Source organism: Martes martes (genome assembly GCF_963455335.1).
Source record: "Martes martes genome assembly, chromosome: 2".
In the NCBI taxonomy this organism is placed as follows: Eukaryota; Metazoa; Chordata; class Mammalia; order Carnivora; family Mustelidae; genus Martes; species Martes martes.
Window position 1 is genome coordinate 366,774 of NC_137889.1, and position 18,728 is coordinate 385,501.

The following is an 18,728-nucleotide window of genomic DNA, read 5'->3' on the forward strand; positions in this document are numbered from 1 at the left end:
ATTATAGATTTAAATGCATTTATCGAGAAATGAGGCTGGTTGGAGGAACACAGACTAACCATTCAAGTTACAAAGTTAAGGAAAGAGCAAAATAAACCCAAAGAAAATAGAATAAAGAAAATAATAAAGATAAAAGGAGAAATGAGTGAAGTAGAACACTTATACAGCAAATGTAATAGTGTTTATAAATTTAAAAAACTGATTCTTTGATTAAACTAATAAAATAGTAAACCTCTGGCAGTTTACATGAGTAAATATCTTTAAGATAGAGTGACACACAGTATGACAGAGATTTAATGACACAAGACATCATTTCAGGAAGAATGCAAATGACACTACAGACAAAGGGCTGATACTCAAGATCTATAAAGAACTTCTCAAACTCAACACCCAAAAAACAAATAAGTTAAAAACTGGGCAGAAGACACAAACAGACACTTCTCCAAAGAAAACATACAAATGGCTACAGACACATGAAAAACTGTTCACCATCATTAGCCATCAGGGAAATTCAAATCAAACCACATTGAGATACCACCTTACACTAGTTAGAATGGGAAAAATTTATAAGACAAGAAACAAAAAATTGTTGGAGAGGATGTGGAGAAAGGGGAACCCTCTTACACTGTTGGTGGGAATGCAAGTTAGTGCAGCCACTTTGGAGAACAGTGTGGAGATTCCTCAAGAAACTAAAAATAGAGCTTCCCTATGACCCTGCAATTGCACTACTGGGTATTTACCCCAAAGATACAGATGGAGTGAAAAGAAGGGCCATCTGTACCCCAATGTTCATAGCAGCAATGGCCACGGTCACCAAACTGTGGAAAGAACCAAGATGCCCTTCAGCAGACGAATGGATAAGGAAGATGTGGTCCATATACACTATGGAGTATTATGCCTCCATCAGAAAGGATGAATACCCAACTTTTGTAGCAACATGGACAGGACTGGAAGAGATGATGCTGAGTGGAATAAGTCAAGCAGAGAGAGTCAAGTAACATATGGTTTCACTTATTTGTGGAGCATAACAAATAACATGGAGGACAAGGGTAGATGGAGAGGAGAAGGGAGTTGAGGGAAATTGGAAGGGGAGGTGAACCATGAGAGACTATGGACTCTGAAAAACAACCTGAGGGTTTTGAAGGGGCGGGGGTGGGAGGCCGGAGGAACCAGGTGGTGGGTATTAGGAAGAGCACAGATTGCATGGAGCACTGGGTGTGGTGAAAAAACAATGAATACTGTTACGCTGAAAAGAAATAAAAAATTAAAAAAAACAAAAAAGAATCCCTGAAAAACAATGCGGCAGGCCCCTCCCCAGAAAGCCAGCTTAAAAACAAAACAAAACAAAACAAAAAAACAAAAATACAAGAGGACAACCACCACTACTTCATAGATACAACTTTTATTTTTAATTCATTCCCACTATTCTAGTTCTTTTCATTTTTATATAACTTTTTAACCTATTTACCATCTCAATGAGATGTTCAGTACATCAAATTCCATAATAATCTTTTAACCTGAACTTTTTTGATACATATACCCATGTTTTTCTTTTGCTTTTCTATTTTTTTTATTTTTAAAAATTTTTTTAATATCCACATAGAGATAAGCTTCAAGGTAATCCCCTTTCCCCAATAATGCTACCCCTATATATAAAACAGTTTCAATCCCCCTTTATCTCAGGAAAGTTGAGTCCTTTAACAAAAATATCAAGATAACCTTCCATCCAGGAGGAATCAAAATAACCTTCCGCACTCACACTAAGAATTCATAACCATCCTCCAGTCTTTTTCTTCTGTCAGTGTTTCTGTGTATTTGTTTTTGTTCTGGTAGTATATAAATCTTATACTTCTGGTTCATTTTCATGGGGTTTATTTATTTATTTATTTATTTATTTATTTTTCTCTGGTCATCTACTTTTGTCCGTCCTTTTGTTTGTCTGTTTTTGTTTGTATACTTTATAAATCTTACCTTTGGGGCCCATTGGTCTGGGCCTTCTCTTTTATTTTATCTTTCTTTTTTTCCCTGTCTCTCTCTCTCTCTTTCTTTTTCTTTTTTCTTTCTTTTTGGTGGGGACTCTCTATTGCTCAGAAGCATTCCAGAGTGCACCTTGCCTACACCATGGTTGATACATTCAGACACACATCCCCTCAGCCATCTCTCATCAAAATGACTAGGAGGAGGAATGTCCAACGAGGAAAAATTCAGAGACTGGGCCCTCCCCATCAGAGCTTTTGGATATGGACATAAACAGTATGTCAGAAAGGGAATTCAGGCTAACAATTATCCAGGCAATAGCTAGGTTGGAGAAAGCTTTTGATGACAAAATGGAATTGATTAAGGCAGAAGTGAAAATCACCAGGGATGATGTTAACAATGCTCTCAATGAGTTCCAATCGAATCTAAATTATCTAAATTCTCTCTGAGTAGTAGACAGATCATTGAAGCAGAAAATCAATAAAGAAACAAGAGCATTGAATGACACATTGGTCAACATGGACCTCATAAATATATACAGAACATTCCACCCTAAAACAACAGAATACTCATTCTTCTCAAGTGCACATGGAGCCTTCTCCAGAATAGACCACATACTGGGTCACAAATTAGGGCTCAACTGATACCAAAAGATTGAGATTATTCCTGCATATTCTCAGACCACAATGATTTGAAACTGGAGCTCAATTACAAGGAAAATCTCAGAAGGAACTCAAATGCCTGGAAGCTAAAAACCACCTTGCTTAAGAATGCTTGTATCAAACAGGAAATCAAATAAGAACTTAAACAATTCATGGAAACCAATGAGAATAAAGACACTTCACTCCAAAACCTATAGATACAGGAAAGGAGGTCCTAAGGGGGAAATACATAGCCATCCAAGCCTCCCTCAAAAAAACTGAAAAATCCAGAATACACCAGCTGTCTCTATACCTTAAAGAACTGGAGAATCAACAACAAATCAAACCAACTCCACACATAAGAAGGGAAATAATCAAGATTAGAGCAGAGATCAATGAGGTAGAAACCAGAGATATAATAGAAGGCATAATGAAACTAGAAGTTGGTTTTTTGAAAGAATCATTAAGCTCAATAAACCATTGGCCACACTAATTCAAAAGAAAAGAGAGAAAGCCCAAATTAATAAAATTATGAATCAAAAGGGAGAGATCACAACTAACACCAAGGAAGTAGAAACAATCATCAGAAGATATTATCAACAGTTATATGCCAATAAGCTAAGCAACCTAGAGGAAATGGATGCATTCCTGGAAAACTATAAACTCCCAAAATTGAACCAGGAAGAAATTGACAACCTGAATAGACCGATATCTAGTAACGAGATTGAAGCAGTGATCAAAAACCTCCCAAAAAACAAGAGCCCAGGACCTGACAGATTCCCTGGGGAATTATACCAAACTTTCAAAGAAGAAATATTACCATTCTCTTGAAGCTGTTTCAAAAAAATACAAACCGAAGGAAAACTTCCAGACACGTTGTGTGAAGCCAGCATTACCCTGATCCCAAACCAAGCAAAGAAAGACACCATCAAAAAGGAGAATTTCAGACCAATATCCCTGATGTATATGGATGCCAAGATTCTCAACAAGATCCTAGCTAATAGAATCCAACAGTACATTAAAAACGTTATCCGCCATGACCAGGTGGGATTTATCCCTGGGATGCAAGGGTGGTTCAACATTCACAAATCAATCAATGTGATAGAACAAATCAATAAGAGAAGAGAGAAGAACGACATGGTCCTCTCAACTGATACAGAAAAACCATTTGACAAAATGCAGCATCCTTTCCTTCAGAGTTTCTGGTACACTGAAAAGAAATTTAAAAATTTAAAAATAAAAAAAAAAACTCTTCAGAGTACAGGGATAGAGGGAACATTCCTCAACTTCATAAAATCCATCTATGGAAAATCCACAGTGAAAGTCATTCTCAATGGGGAAAGCTGAAAGCCTTCCTCTTAAGATTGGGAACATGACAAGGATGCCCACTCTTGCCATTATTGTTCAGTATAGTACTAGAAGTCCTAGCAACAGCAATCAGACAACAAAGAGAAATAAAAGGCATTCAAATTGGCAAAGAAGTCAAACTCTCTTTCTTCACAGATTGCATGATATTTTATATGGAAAACCCAAAAGACTCCACCCCCAAACTACTAGAATGCACACAGCAATTCAGTAATGTGGCAGGATACAAAATCAATGCACAGAAATCAGTTGCCTTCTTATACATTAACAATGAAAATACAGAAAGGGATATTAGAGAATCGATTCCATTTACTATAGCACCAAGAACCATAAGATACCTGGGAATAAACCTAACCAAAGAGGTAAAGGATCTGAACTTGAGGAACTGCAGAACACTCATGAAAGAAATTGAAGAAGACACAAAAAGACGGAAGACCATTCCATGCGCGTGGATCAGAAGAATAAACATTGTTGAAATGTCTATACTGCCTAGAGCAACCTATACTTTCAATACCATTCCAATCAAAATTCCACCGGCATTTTTCAAAGAGCTGGAGCAAACAATCCTAAAATTTGTGTGGAGTCAGAAGAGACTCTGAATTGCTAAGGAAATGTTGAAAAAGAAAAAACAAAACTGGGGGCATCACGTTGCCTGATTTCAAGAATTACTACAAAGCTGTTATCACCAAGACAGCATGGTACTGGTACAAAAACAGACGTATAGACCAGTAGAACAGAGTAGAAAGTCCAGGTATGGACCATCAACTCTATGGTGAACTAATCTTCAACAAAGCAGGAAAAAATATACAGTGGGAAAAAAAGACAGTCTCTTCAATAAATGGTGCTGCGGAACTTGGACAGCTATGTGTAGAAGAATGAAACTTGATCATTCTCTTACACCATACACAAAGATAAACTCGAAATGGATAAAAGACCTCAACGTGAGGCAGGAATCCACCAGAATCCTAGAGGAGAACATAGGCAGTAACCTCTTTGACATTGGCCACAGCAAGTTCTTTCAAAACACACCTCCAAAGGCAAAGGAAACAAAAGCAAACTTGAACTCTTGGGACTTCATCAAGATCAAAAACTTCTGCATAGCAAAGGAAACAGTCCACAAAATGAAGAGGCAATGCACAGAATGAGAGAAGATATTTGCAAATGATACTATAGACAAGGGGTTGATATCCAAAATCTATAAAGAACTCCTCAAATTCAACACTCAAAAAGAGATAATCATGTCAAAATATGGGCAGAAGACATGAACAGACAATTCTCCATAGAAGACATATGAATGGCTAACAGACACATGAAAAAATGTTCATCATCACTAGCCATCAGAGAGATTCAAATCATAACTACATTGAGATGCCACCTCGCTTCAGTTAGAATGGCAAAAATTAACAAGACAGTAAACAACGTGTATTGGAGAGGATGTGGAGAAAGGGGAAGCCTCTTACACTGTTGGTGGGAATGCAAGTTGGTGCAGCCACTTTGGAGAACAGTGTGTAAATTCCTTAGGAAATTAAAAATAGAGCTACCATCAGAGAAAGATAATTATCATATGATCTCCCTGATATGAGGAATTTGAGAGGCAATGTGGGAGGTTTGGGGGGTAGGGAAGGAAAAAAATGGAACAAGATGGGATCGGGAGGGAGACAAACCATAAGAGACTCTTAATCTCACAAAACAAACTGATGGTTGCTGGAGGGGGCGTATGGAGAGGGTGGTTGGGCTATGGACATTGGGGAGGGTATGTGATATGGTGAGTGCTGTGAAGTGTGTAAGCCTGACAATTCACAGACCTGTAATCCTTGGGCAACTAATACAGTATATGTTAATATGTTAATAAAATAATTAATAAAATATGTTAATTTGTTAATATGTTAATAAAATAGTTAATTAAAAAAGTAAAAATAGAGCTAACAAAATAGAGCTACCTATCACCCTGCAATTGCACTAGTGGGTATTTACCTCAAAGATACAGATGGAGTGAAAAGAAGGGCCATCTGTACCCCAATGTTCATAGCAGCAATGACCACAATTGCCAAACTGTGGAAAGAACCAAGATGCCCTTCAACGGATGAATGGATAAAGAAGATATGTTCCATATATACAATGGAATATTATGCCTCCATCACAAAGGATGGATACCCAACTTTTGTACCAACATGGACAGGACTGGAGGAGATTATGCTGACTGAGATAAGTCAAGCAGAGAGAGTCAATTACCATATGGTCTCATTTACTTGTGGAGCATAAGAAGTAATGCAGAGGACTTTGGGAGAAGGAGAGGAGAGGGGAGTTGAGAGAAATTGGAGGGGGAGATGAACCATGAGAGATTGTGGACTCTGAGAAACAAACTGAGGGTTTTGGAGCAGAGGGGTGTGGAGGGAGGAGTGAGCCTGGTGGTAGGTATTACGGAGGGCACGTATTACATGGAGCACTGGATGTGGTGCATAAACAGTGGATTTTGGAACACTGAAAAAATAAAATTTAATTTAAATAAATAAAGATGAAAAGGGGATGGGAGTCTGTAATGCAGGTGTGCAGACATGGTTGTCTGTGTCACAGAGATGCCTTGCCAGCTACAGCCTGATAATGCACCACACTCCTCTTGTTTGGAGATGTTGGTCAACTTAGATGAGTGACAGTTTTAGGCCACTTGTTCTTTCTTTCTCACACTTTTAGTTCCCAGTCCTCTGTTTTCACCAATAAAGAGTAACTCCATGTCACCCTAGGCCCCACCTTGTACCCCAGTAAAAGCAGAACCCAGGCCTGTCTTTCTGGAATCACGCTCTGGGGTCCCAGACATACCGTGTGCCCTCCTCGACATGTGGGGATTGAAACTTGCTCTTCATTCAGAGCTCCCTGAGGGCTTTTGCTGAAGGCATCTTGCAAACTGCCAAGCCCCACCCAAACACAATATTGGTTATTGGCGGGCTGAGATCAGCACAATCAAGTAAAGAAGTGACCAACAAGTATCAGTGAACACCTTTTCAATCTCGCAGCCCTATGATCATAGCTCTCCTCCCACTGAGGTCTAATATATGCTATTTCTCTCAGTTGTTCCAATACAGATTCTTATTCAGTAAATAGTTGCCCTCTTAAGCTGATATCTGAATGGAAAAACAATCACCTGAAAATATGGGGAAAATAAGTAAATCTTTTTGGCCTTTATAATATGGTTAAAAAAAGACATAGGATTTATTTTCTCCACTTACTTATTCATAGTGTGACACAAGTGCATTTAATAGTGATTAACAGAGCTGAGGCTGTCAGTGCTGAAAGGCATCTATCCCTTGGGTTTGGAATTGCTCTCCACAGGAAGGCTGCTCACTAGAATTAACCTGGACAGCACTGAATTCTAAGTAGGTGTCCCTTAAAATAAAAATATCATCTCAAATGTCTCCTGGTAAAATACAACCCAAAATATAGTCATTGGAGAATGACACAAGCAACATATAACCGTCCTATAAAATACATTATTTGTGAATGAGAAGCCAACGTAGGGTCTTAATAGATGCACATAAAACAAGAGCACAAGTACACTGAACGCCTCTGTGTAAAGCACAGACCTCCTGAACGCTGAGTAGCACAGTGCAGACACAGAACTGCAAGCACATGGAGCAAAAGAGTCACTTTTCAGGAAAGAATGACCTGGACAAGCTAGAGAGCAGACAGCATCATCTCTGAATGATGGAAATCACATCACTGACACCCAATGATATACATCAGGAATAAGCACTGGAAAGCACCGTATGTCTTTATAATGGCACAAATCTTCACTGAATCAAAAGTTGAGATGAATTTGTCAAGCTTAGCCACATTGCTCTACTGGTTTAGTCTCATAACCAGCAACCTAAACAGATTTTTAAAAAAGAGTTCTGATTGAGCACGGTAAGTTTAATAAAAATTCTAACTCCCATTCCTTTCTAAATACCATAAAAATTACCCTAAATAGAAAGCGATGTGAATCTGTAAAGAGGAGTAGCCCTGGAGAGGGATGGATAGCCTGGAAGAGAACTTTTGGAATATGGGAAGATGGGAACCGGGGATGGGAGGAAGCCAGTGACTTCGGGGCGACCACGAAACCCCACTGCTTTCAGAGGCCTGGAGCTGGGGAGCCCCTGTTAGTAACAGGCTGCTGCGGCAGCACAGGCCTAGGGAGGCCAGGGGGACGCCAACCCCATGCTCAAGTCAGACCAGTTCCGAGATCTGCCTAAAAGGTGGCCTTCCCCCCAGCCTGCACAACCAGGACCAGCAGGATGGGAGAAGAGGGAGCCAGGCCAGAGTGAACCCAGCGACCAAACAAGACGCTGAAGCTCCCAGCGTGGGGCTGCACAGTCACATCCAAAAGCAGACAGAAGGAACGTTGCTCAGGTTCTCAACAGAAGTACTGGACTCCCGACCCGCGAGGCAACAGCTTCAGAGTGCCAAGAGAAATGGATTTCCTACTCAGAAATCCATGCTCAGACAAAATCTCCAACCCGTGGCCGTACAGGGATACATGAATGTTATAAATGAATGGCCCGTGATCTGGCCAGGGGCTCTCGCTTCCCTTGCAGTGCACTGTCTCAGGAGCAGCCAGAAGGAGGAAGCAAGTCACCAGCCCCAGGAGGGGCCAACACGGGATCCCAGGCTGGAAAGGAAGGGGGAAGAAGCTAGGGAGGGAGTTCAGAACTCGCCACCCAAAACCGGCCATGCCGGCATAGGTGGTTTTGAGTTAAAGACCCTTGAAAAGTACCCAGTACAAGAAAAGCACACTGACCTTCCTTCTGCCTCTTAAAAGCAGGAGGTGAAGTTCCCATTTGTGTCTTCCCAACTCAAGAAGGGCAACGATACTCTTGTCATCGCAGAGGAGAGCTGTTGAGAGGGAGAGGATCCCACACAACTGAGCTTGTTAACATTCCTCTCGTCTTCCTGCAGCCCCTGCTGGCCGCCACTGATCCTTCTGTCCTGTTCCCACAACTGCCTCTTTGCTCAACCAAACGTAAGGTTGAGGAGGTTGCACCACCTGAGTCTTCCTTCCCTGGGAGCGCTCCTCTGCCAGCCGTCTTCCGTGCGTTTGTATGGTCTCCCTTGTCCATCTGTCTTATGCCAATTTAATCCTCACCTAAGAACTTACAAGAGAAAAGGTAGGAGTCTGCCCCCTTGCCCAGGTCTGCCACAAGGGTAACCTGGAGGAGGGCATGCCCATGGAGATGCAACTTGGAGCCTGAGCTCCAGCTCAGCCCATCAAGGCGAGCCCAGGGACACCTGATGTGCTCCCTCCTTAGGAGATGAACCCTACACAGGTGAGCCTGTATTAATGAAAAGTGCAGAGAAAAATTACACACACGTGTAAGACATTTATTAACTGAAGGAACAAGAAAAAGCTATGTGGGGAAAGAAACGTGATCACAGGGCACCCTCCAGCTCAGCTATGAAAACTACCTTCGTAGTTGCCCTAATAAACTCTGAGTTACTAGAAATGAACATCTGTACTGCGGGGTTGAGGAATCAAGGTGTGTGTGTAAGGAGGAATTAAATATCATGTAAAAGAAAGCTATATTCTTATCTCCCATAGCAGGAAGCTAATAGAGAAATATGAAATGGAACATAGGGGAGGGAACAGGAGCCGGCATCCATGCCACAGAAAATCCTGTTCCCTCCACTCTCACACATCCCTGGGATTTTGCCACTTCTCTTGCTAAAGCCCTGCCTAGGTCCCCCTCATCTCTCGCTCGATTACTGCTCCAGAGTTGGTTCAGTCTCACCACTCCACGCTTCCATAGGGTTCTTCTGAGACCCAACGTAGGCTCCTCTGCAGAGGCCCAAACACGGACTCCATGCACAGGAAGAGCTGAAGTCCTCACGGGGGCCTGCAGAGGCCTCGCCTCTCCTGCAGCGCTCATCCTTGTTCCCCTCCTGACTCACTGTGCTCAGCCCTGCTGACGTCCATGTCGTCAGTGAGATGCACCAGGCATCCCACTGCTGGGCATCCTGGGCTGATCTCTGGAGGGAAAGCTGGAGCCAGACACCTGCTTGGCTAACTTCTGCCCCTCCATCAGGATTCAGATCTCACCTCTGCACAGAGAGCACTCCTGACACTTCATTGCAGCACTGGTTGGACTCACCCATGTGGTGTTCCCACCTGCTCCACGGTTTCTGTCTCAGCATCTCTGGACATACACTACAGCGTCTTTATTAGGCTTTTTTAAATTATATTTTGCTTCTTTTTTTTGTGTGTTATGTTAGTCAACACACAGCACATAGTATGTTTTGTCTGCACCTTTCCCCTGGAATTTTAAACTTCTGAGAGACAAGAGGCTTTGTTTTGTTACCTGATACATCCCAGGTGCATGAGCAGATTCTAGCATGCATAAGCACTGAATGAGAACATTCTGGAAAAATTGAGTTAGTTTAGAAATAGCTAAGAAAAATGCCAGATAAAAGCTAAAGGAACCAAAAATGCCCACCTTATGAGAACACAATGGGATTCCAGCTCCTGCTTTGTTAATCTCTGTAGAACCATTTGACTTTTAATTAGTTACCTATATTACTTTGGGACAGAAGTTCAAATCTTAGTTTATTTTTTTAAAGAGTTTATTCATTTACTTGACAGAGAGAGAGAGAGAGAGAGCAGATGCAGGGGGAGAGGCAGGCAGAGAGGGAGGGAGAAGCCCACTCCCTGCTGAGCAGGGAGCCCGATGTGGGGCTTGATCCCAGGATCCCAGGATCATGACCAGAGCCACCCAGGTGCCCCACATAAGTTCAAATTTTTAATTCAAGTTTGAAAATAAAGAGATGCATATAACAAATTAAAATTTTGATTAGGGTGTTGGTTTATTTAGTTTCAGACTTTAAGCACATTTTTCCATAGTTGTGACCACACTCTATGTATACTCCTCAAGAGACTGCCCAGTGATATTTTTTGCTTTGTCCTCACTGTTGTTAAAAACGGAAAAAATGTAAAAAAAAAAAATTTAAAAAAAATATATATATATATATGACAAAAGAGAGGGGGGCCAAGATGGCAGAGAAGTAGGAGAGGCTATTTCAACCGGATCCCTAAAGTGAGCTGATTATCTACCAGAACACTCTGAACACTCACGAAATCAGCCTGAGATGTAGGATTATACACTTCCGGATCTCTACAGGGGCAGAAGATGCCAGTGGACAAGTAAAGTGGAGTGGTAACAAGGGACCGATATCGGAATATAAACAGAATGGGGAGGGAGCCACCAGAAGTGACCCATTGGAAAGTAATACCCCAGCATGAGAGTGCCCTGTGATTGGGGACCAGGGTTAACTTGGAGTCTGGTTGAAAGCACTCAAAAAGAGAGAAAGATCTTAAGGGGCAACTGGTGGAATTGGGCAGTCAGGGACATGGGCATAAGGCCACGGACCCAGGACAGCCACCGCCGGTGACCACCCTTGCCAGAGAGAGTGTGGCAAAGCCTCCAGGCCATGGTCCCTGAGCCGCTGGCCCATGTGAGAGAGTCTGGGTGGATGTCAGCCATGCTCTCTAGAACCACAGCCTTTTGCACTCTACCCGCACATTGCACGACTGGCACATGAGCCGCGCTCCACACCCTCCCCTGAGAGAGGTCTGTGTGGGTGCTAGCCAGTGGGCACTAGGACAGGCCTAGAGTCTGAACACTCCCAGCCCCGGTGCATGAAAATCTCAGCGCACTGTCTCTGTTTGGGATCTTTTGGGTGGTCTGGACCTGCCCAGACAGGAGCCCAGCAGAGACAGCCACTGAAAGCAAGCTCCCTGGACCAATATCACGGTTTTAGTAGCACGGGGGTGCAGAGACAAGCTGGAGCTCCTGCGACCCCTGAGAAGCTGGCTGAGGATGTGCTCTGCTGGTGGGAGGTGGCAGAGGGGGAGTCTGTGTGCTCTGGAGCACCCAGAGGGGAGCAGACTGAGGCTTCTCTCTGAGACAGAGATCTGGGTGCAGTTTGCTTTCCTTTAAACCTCCAAAGAGCCACCAAAAGCTGCCAAGGGGAGAAAAAAAAAAAAAACAGAGAACAAAAGCCTGAAAAACTGGTTTCCTCAGAGCCCAGCCCCTTGATAGGGGGCAGGAGGACTCAACCCAAGTAAGACTGCCTGAAAAACAACACAGCAGACCCGTCCCCCAGAAAGCCAGCCCAAAACAAACTAAAACAAACAAAAACAAAAACAACAAGAGTACAACCACCACAGGGTCCTTATAAAAAATAAAACACCAATATCAGGGGAAAAGGAGATATTAAGCTCCTGGTATTGCCCTAAAACCTGTATACTTCATAGATACAACTTTTATTTTTAACTTGTACCGCTATTCTCATTCGTTTTAAATTTTTAAAGTTTTTTTTTAACCTATTTACCATCACAATGAGAGGTTCAATAGAATAAATTCCACAATAGCCTTTTAACTTGAATTTTTTGGATACATATACCTAGTTTTCCTGTTGCTTTTCTATTTTTTTAATATTCATATAGAGATAAGCTTCAAGGCAATCCTCTTCCCCCAATCAATACTACCCTTATATATAAACTAGTTTTAACCTCCCTTTATCTTGGGAAAGTTGAGTCCCTTAACAAGGATATCAAGATACACCCAAGAAGAATCAGAATCACCTACTGAGGTTTTATAACCACCATTGAGGTTTTATAACCATCCTACCATCTTTTTCTTCTGTCAATGTTTCAGTGTATTCGTTTTTGTTCTGGTATTATAGAAATCTTACTCTTGGGGTTCATTTTGGCTGGGTTCTTTTTTTTTCCTGTCATTTACTTTTGTCAGTCTTTTTCTTTGTCTGTTTTTGTTTGTATACCTTATAAATCTAACCGTTAGGGCCCATTCTGGCTGGGTCTTCTCTTTTTTTCTTTTTTCTTTTCCTGTCTCTCTCTTTCCCTCTCTTTTTTTCTTTTTTCTTTCTTTTTGGTGGGGATTCCCGATTGCTCAGAAGCATTCCAGGGCACACCATGCCTGGATCATGGTTAATACATTCTGCTACACGTTCCCTCAGACATCTCTCAACAAAATGACTAGGAGGAGGGATGCCAAACAAGGTAAAAATTCAGACTGCACCCCCTCCATCAGAGCTATTGGGTATGGACATAAACAGTATGTCGGAAACGGAATTCAGGGTAACAATTATCCAGGCAATGACTAGTTCGGAGAAAACCACTAATGACAACATGGAATCGATTAGGGGAGAAGTGAAAGCCACCAGCGAAGAAGTGAAAAATGCTATCAATGAGTTCCAATCTAATCTAAATTCTCTAACAGCTGGGGCAACTGAAGCAGAAGATAGAATTAGTAACCTAGAGGACAAACTGATAGAGAAAAAGGATGAGGGAGAAGCCCTATAACAAGCAGCTTAGAAGCCATGAAAACAGAATTAGGGAAATAAATGACTCCATGAAATGTTCCCATGTCAGAATTATTGGAATCCCTGAGGGGCAGGATAAAGAAAGAAGACTAGAAGATATAGTTGAACAAATTCTCCATGAAAATTTTCCCAATCTCGGGAATGGAAGCAGGGTCTGCGTCCTAGAGGCAGAAAGGTCTCCCCTAAGATCATAGAATCTAGAAAGACGTCATGACACCTTATTGAGGAACTGATGAATCATAATTTTAGACAGGAGCTCTTGAAAGCAGCTAGAGGGAAGAGACTCCTTATCTACAGAGGAAGGCCCATCAAAAGAACATCAGATCTGTCCACAAAAAATCTGGCAAGCCAGAAAGGGCTGGCAAGATGTATTCAGGGCACTAAATGAAAATACTATGCAGCCAAGAACACTTTATCCAGCAAGGCTGGCATTCAAAATGGATAGACAGACAAAGAACTTCCAAGACCGGAAAGGTTTAAAAGAGTATGTCACCACCAAGCCGGCACTGCAAGAAATATTAAAGGGGGTTCTATAAAAGAAGAAAGAACCCAAGAGTGTCATAGAGCAGAAATTTACAGAGACAATCAATAGAAACAAGGACTTCACAAGCAACACGATGTCAATAAAAATGTATCTCTAAATAATCACTCTCAATGTGAATGGCCTAAACACTCCCAGAAAATGGCACAGGGTTCCATACTGGATAAAATGACAGGACCTGTCCATATGTTGTCCACAAGAGACCCATTTTGAACCTAAGGATACATCCAGACTGAAAGTGAAGGGTTGGAGAAGCATCTTTCATGCCAATGGGCCTCATGAGAAGGCCGGGGTAATGATTCTCATATCAGATAAATTAGATTTTAAACTAAAGACCGTAGTCAGAGATACAGAAGGACACTACATGATTCTTAAAGGGACTATCCACCAAGATGATCTAACAATTGTAAATATTTATGCCCCCAATACGGGAGCAGTCAATTACATAAGAAAACTGTTAATCAAGATAAAGAGTCATATTGATATGAATACATTAATAGTAGAGAATTTTAACACTCCACTCTCAGTAATAGATCATCCAAGCAGGAAATCGATAAAGAAACAAGAGCATTGAATGACACATTGGACCAGGTGGACCTCATAGATATATACAGAACATTCCACCCTAAAACAACAGAATACTCATTCTTCTCAAGTGCACATGGAAATTTCTCCAGAATAGACCACATACTGGGTCACAAATCGGGACTCAACTGATACTGTAAGATTGAGATTATCCCCTGCATATTCTCAGACCACAACGCTTTCAAACTGGAACTCAACCACAAGGAAAAGTTTGGAAGGAATTCAAACCTGGAAGCTAAAGATCACCTTGCTTAAGAATGTTTGGATCGGGGCGCCTGGGTGGCTCAGTGGGTTAAAGCCTCTGCCTTCGGCTCAGGTCGTGGTCCCAGGGTCCTGGGATCGAGCCCCGCATCGGGCTCTCTGCTCAGCGGAGAGCCTGCTTCCTCCTCTCTCTCTCTCTCTGCCTGCCTCTCTGCCTGCTTGCGATCTCTGTCTGTCAAATAAATAAATAAAATCTTTAAAAAAAAAAAAAAAAAGAATGTTTGGATCAACCAGGAATTCCAAGACGAACTTAAACAATTCATGGAAAACAAAGAGAATGAAGACATATCGGTCCCAAACCTATGGGATATGGCAAAGGCGGTTGGAAGGGGGGAAATACATAGCCATCCAAGCCTTCCTCAAAAAAAATTGAAAAATCCAGAATACACCAGCTGTCTTTACATCTAAAAGAACTGGAAGCAACAACAAATTAAGCCAACCCCACACACAAGAAGGGAAATAATCAAGATTAGAGCAAAGATCAATGAAATGGGAACTAGAGATACAGTGGAACGCATCAATGAAACTAGAAGCTGGTTTTTTGAAAGAATCAATAAGATCAATAGACCATTGACCAAACTAGTCCAAAAGAAAAAAGAGAGGACCCAATTAATAAAATTATGAATGAAAAGGGAGAGATCACGAATAACACCAAGGAAATAGAAAAATCATCAGAAATTATTACCAACAGTTATATGACAAAAAGTTAAGCAACCTAGACAAAATGGACGCATTCCTGGAAACCTACAAACTTCCAAAACTGAATCGGGAAGATACTGACAACCTGAATAGACCAATATCTAGTAACGAGATTGAAGCAGTGATCAAAAACCTCTGGAAAAACAAGAGCCCAGGACCTGAGAGATTTCTGGGGAAATTCTACCAAACATTCTTCTGAAGATGTTTTAAAATTGCAGCAGAAGGAAAACTTCCAGACTCTTTTTATGAAACCAGCATTACCCTGATCCCCAAACCCGGCAAAGACCCCACCAAAAAGGAGAATTTCAGACCAATATTCCTGATGAATATGGATGCCAAGATTCTCTAAAAGATCCTAGCTAATAGGATCCAACAACACATTAAAAAGATTATCCACCATGACCAGGTGGGATTTATCCCTGGGTTGCAAGGTGGTCCAACATTCACAAATCAATCAATGTGATAGAACAAAGTAATAAGAGAAGAGAGAAGGACCACGTGGTCCTCTCAATTGATGCAGAAAAAACATTTGACAAGATACAGCATCCATTTCTGATTAAAATGCTTCAAAGTATAGGGATAGAGGGAACATTCCTCAACTTCATCAAATCTATGTGAAAAACCCACAGTGAATATCATCCTCAATGGCAAAAAGCTGACAGCCTTCCCATTGAGATCAAGAACATGACAAGGATGCCCACTCTCACCACTCTTGTTCAACATAGTATTAGAAGTCCTAGCAACAGCAATCAGACAACAAAGAGAAATAAAAGGTATTTGTTAGGGTCAGTTTAATGTTAAAACCTGTTTAACTATTAGGGCCTGCTTAGCCAGAGCAACTCCATATTGCCTAGATAGCCATATTGTTGTTTTACATCCATGGACTTCATTCCGGGAATAAATGCCCCCGTAGTTCCTGGTATGGTTCCGGGTATCGATTCCGGGAGTAAACACCTTAACAATAGAAGCCACATACCTTGGGTCTGCGGTTATGCCCTATAAAACCAGCCTGTGAGATCGGGAGGGGGTCGCTCTCTTCAAAGGCGGCCCTGGCCGGTCAGTCTAACTTCTAATGCTTGGCATAGAATAAGGCTTTGCATAACTTTCACTTTGTCTCAGTCTCTTTCCTTTGATAACGGACCCCAACAGTATTCAGATTGGCAATGAAGAAGTCAAACTCTCTCTCTTCCACAGATGACATGATACTTTGTATGGAAAGCCCAAAACACTCCACCCCTAAACTACTAGAACTCATACAGCAATTCAGTAATGCGGCAGGTTACAAAATCAATGTACAGAAATCAGTTGCTTTCTTATACACTAACAATGAAAATACAGAAAGGGAAATTAGAGAATCAATTCCATTTACTATAGCACCAAGAACCATAATATACCTGGGAATAAACCTAACCAAAGAGGAAAAGGATCTGTACTTGAGGAACTACAGAACACTTCAATGGACAAATGGTAAAGAAGATGTGGTCCATATATACTATGGAGTATTTTGCCTCCATCAGAAAGGGTGAATTCCCACCTTTTGTATCAACATGGATGGGACTAGAAGAGATTATGCTGAGTGAAATAAGTCAAGCAGAGAGAGTCAATTATCATATGGTTTCACTTATTTGTGGAGCATGAGGAATAACACGGAAGACATGGGGAGATGGAGAGGAGAAAGGAGTTGGGGGAAATCAGAGGGGGTGATGAACCATGAGAGACTGTGGACTCTGAGGAAGTAACTTAGGGTTTTGGAGGGAGGTGTGGGAGGTTGGGTGAGCATGATGGTAGGTATTATGGGGGGCACATATTGCACGACCACTGGGTGTGGTGCGTAAACAATGAATTCTGGAACACTGAAAATAAATAAAATATGACAAGAAATACATACAATAGGGACAGTCGCGGGGCAGACAAATCTCTCCCCTAGTCCTTATTCTGTCTCCCCATTCCCTTTGCCTCCCGGGATACACTCCACACTCACTTGTGTATGTGGAGTATTTACTCGGGTGTCATATCTATACTGATTTGAGGATATATGTGGTAGAAGAAGAGATAATGTAACATTCATGTTATGTTACAAATATCCTCCTTTAGCTTTTTTTCCCTTTAAATATATATGTGGGAGACCATTTTAATTTTGTAACTAGAGCCCTGCTTTCTTGTTTTCAATAAATGCACGATATTACATTGTAAAGATGTATTTAACCACTTAGGAACTGGTGACCATCTATGATGGTAATGCAAACAATGTTGCAGTGAGGGTCTTTTTCTCCCATCTCTCTCTACAGACACATGCGGGAGCATATGTCAGGTGGATGTCTAAAAACGGAATTTCTATGCCCATAGGCACGTTCATTTTTACACTCGGTCTATAATTCTAAGATTTATAAAATAATTTATGTTATATTTATTTACAAAATAGTTCTTGTTTGTAAAGTAATTCTAAGGTTTATAAAAAGACTAAAGTGGCTTTTCTATAACACATTAAAATATTTTGCTCTTGGTCAATTTCATAAGTAACATTGTATCTCACTGAGATGAAAGTTGCCTTTAGGTACAGGGACAAACCATATTTGGAAAGGCCTGCAATGCTGTCGTTTCGGTTGGATTGTTGCTCTTTTCCGTACTGATTCATAATAACATGTATACATGAAGGAGTATAGCCTCCTGTTTTTCACATCCTTCACAATTTTTTTGAACTTCATCGCTTATTTCTTTTTGTTTCATTTTGTCTATAGTATTTGTCTCGGCAGAAATTTTACTTTTATGTATCATATACCTCAGTCATTTTAAGGCCACTGAGTTTTTAGTGATTCTGCATGATTGTGGATTGTTTGCATGAAATCTTCTTCCTACACTTACATTTTTCAGTCTTGGAATGAATTTGAAGGTAGGAATTTGTGTTTTTTTTTTTCCAAGACTTTAAGCCCATTGGCACAACCACATTTCTAGGTTCTCTTGATGATATGAACTTTCACCCTCAAGGTAAAGTAAATCTCCACACACAGTTGGGTTCATTTCTGAAGCCCATTATAAAAATACTCTCAAAATCTCAGACAGTTTGTTTCACATGATAATGTGAGATCAAGTTAACTCAGGAGTTCTCATAACGGACATCTTGTGATAAAGAAGCACAGAGTTTGACAGATGTGGTGTATTTGGACAATCCTAGCAGTCTCACGTCCACTGTGCATTCTACAGTCCAAAGGTGTAGAAAGAAGGGAAAAGAAGGAAGGAAAGAGGGTGTGAAATGGTGTAAAGAAAGGAGATACAGAGAAAAGCATATGTTGAAT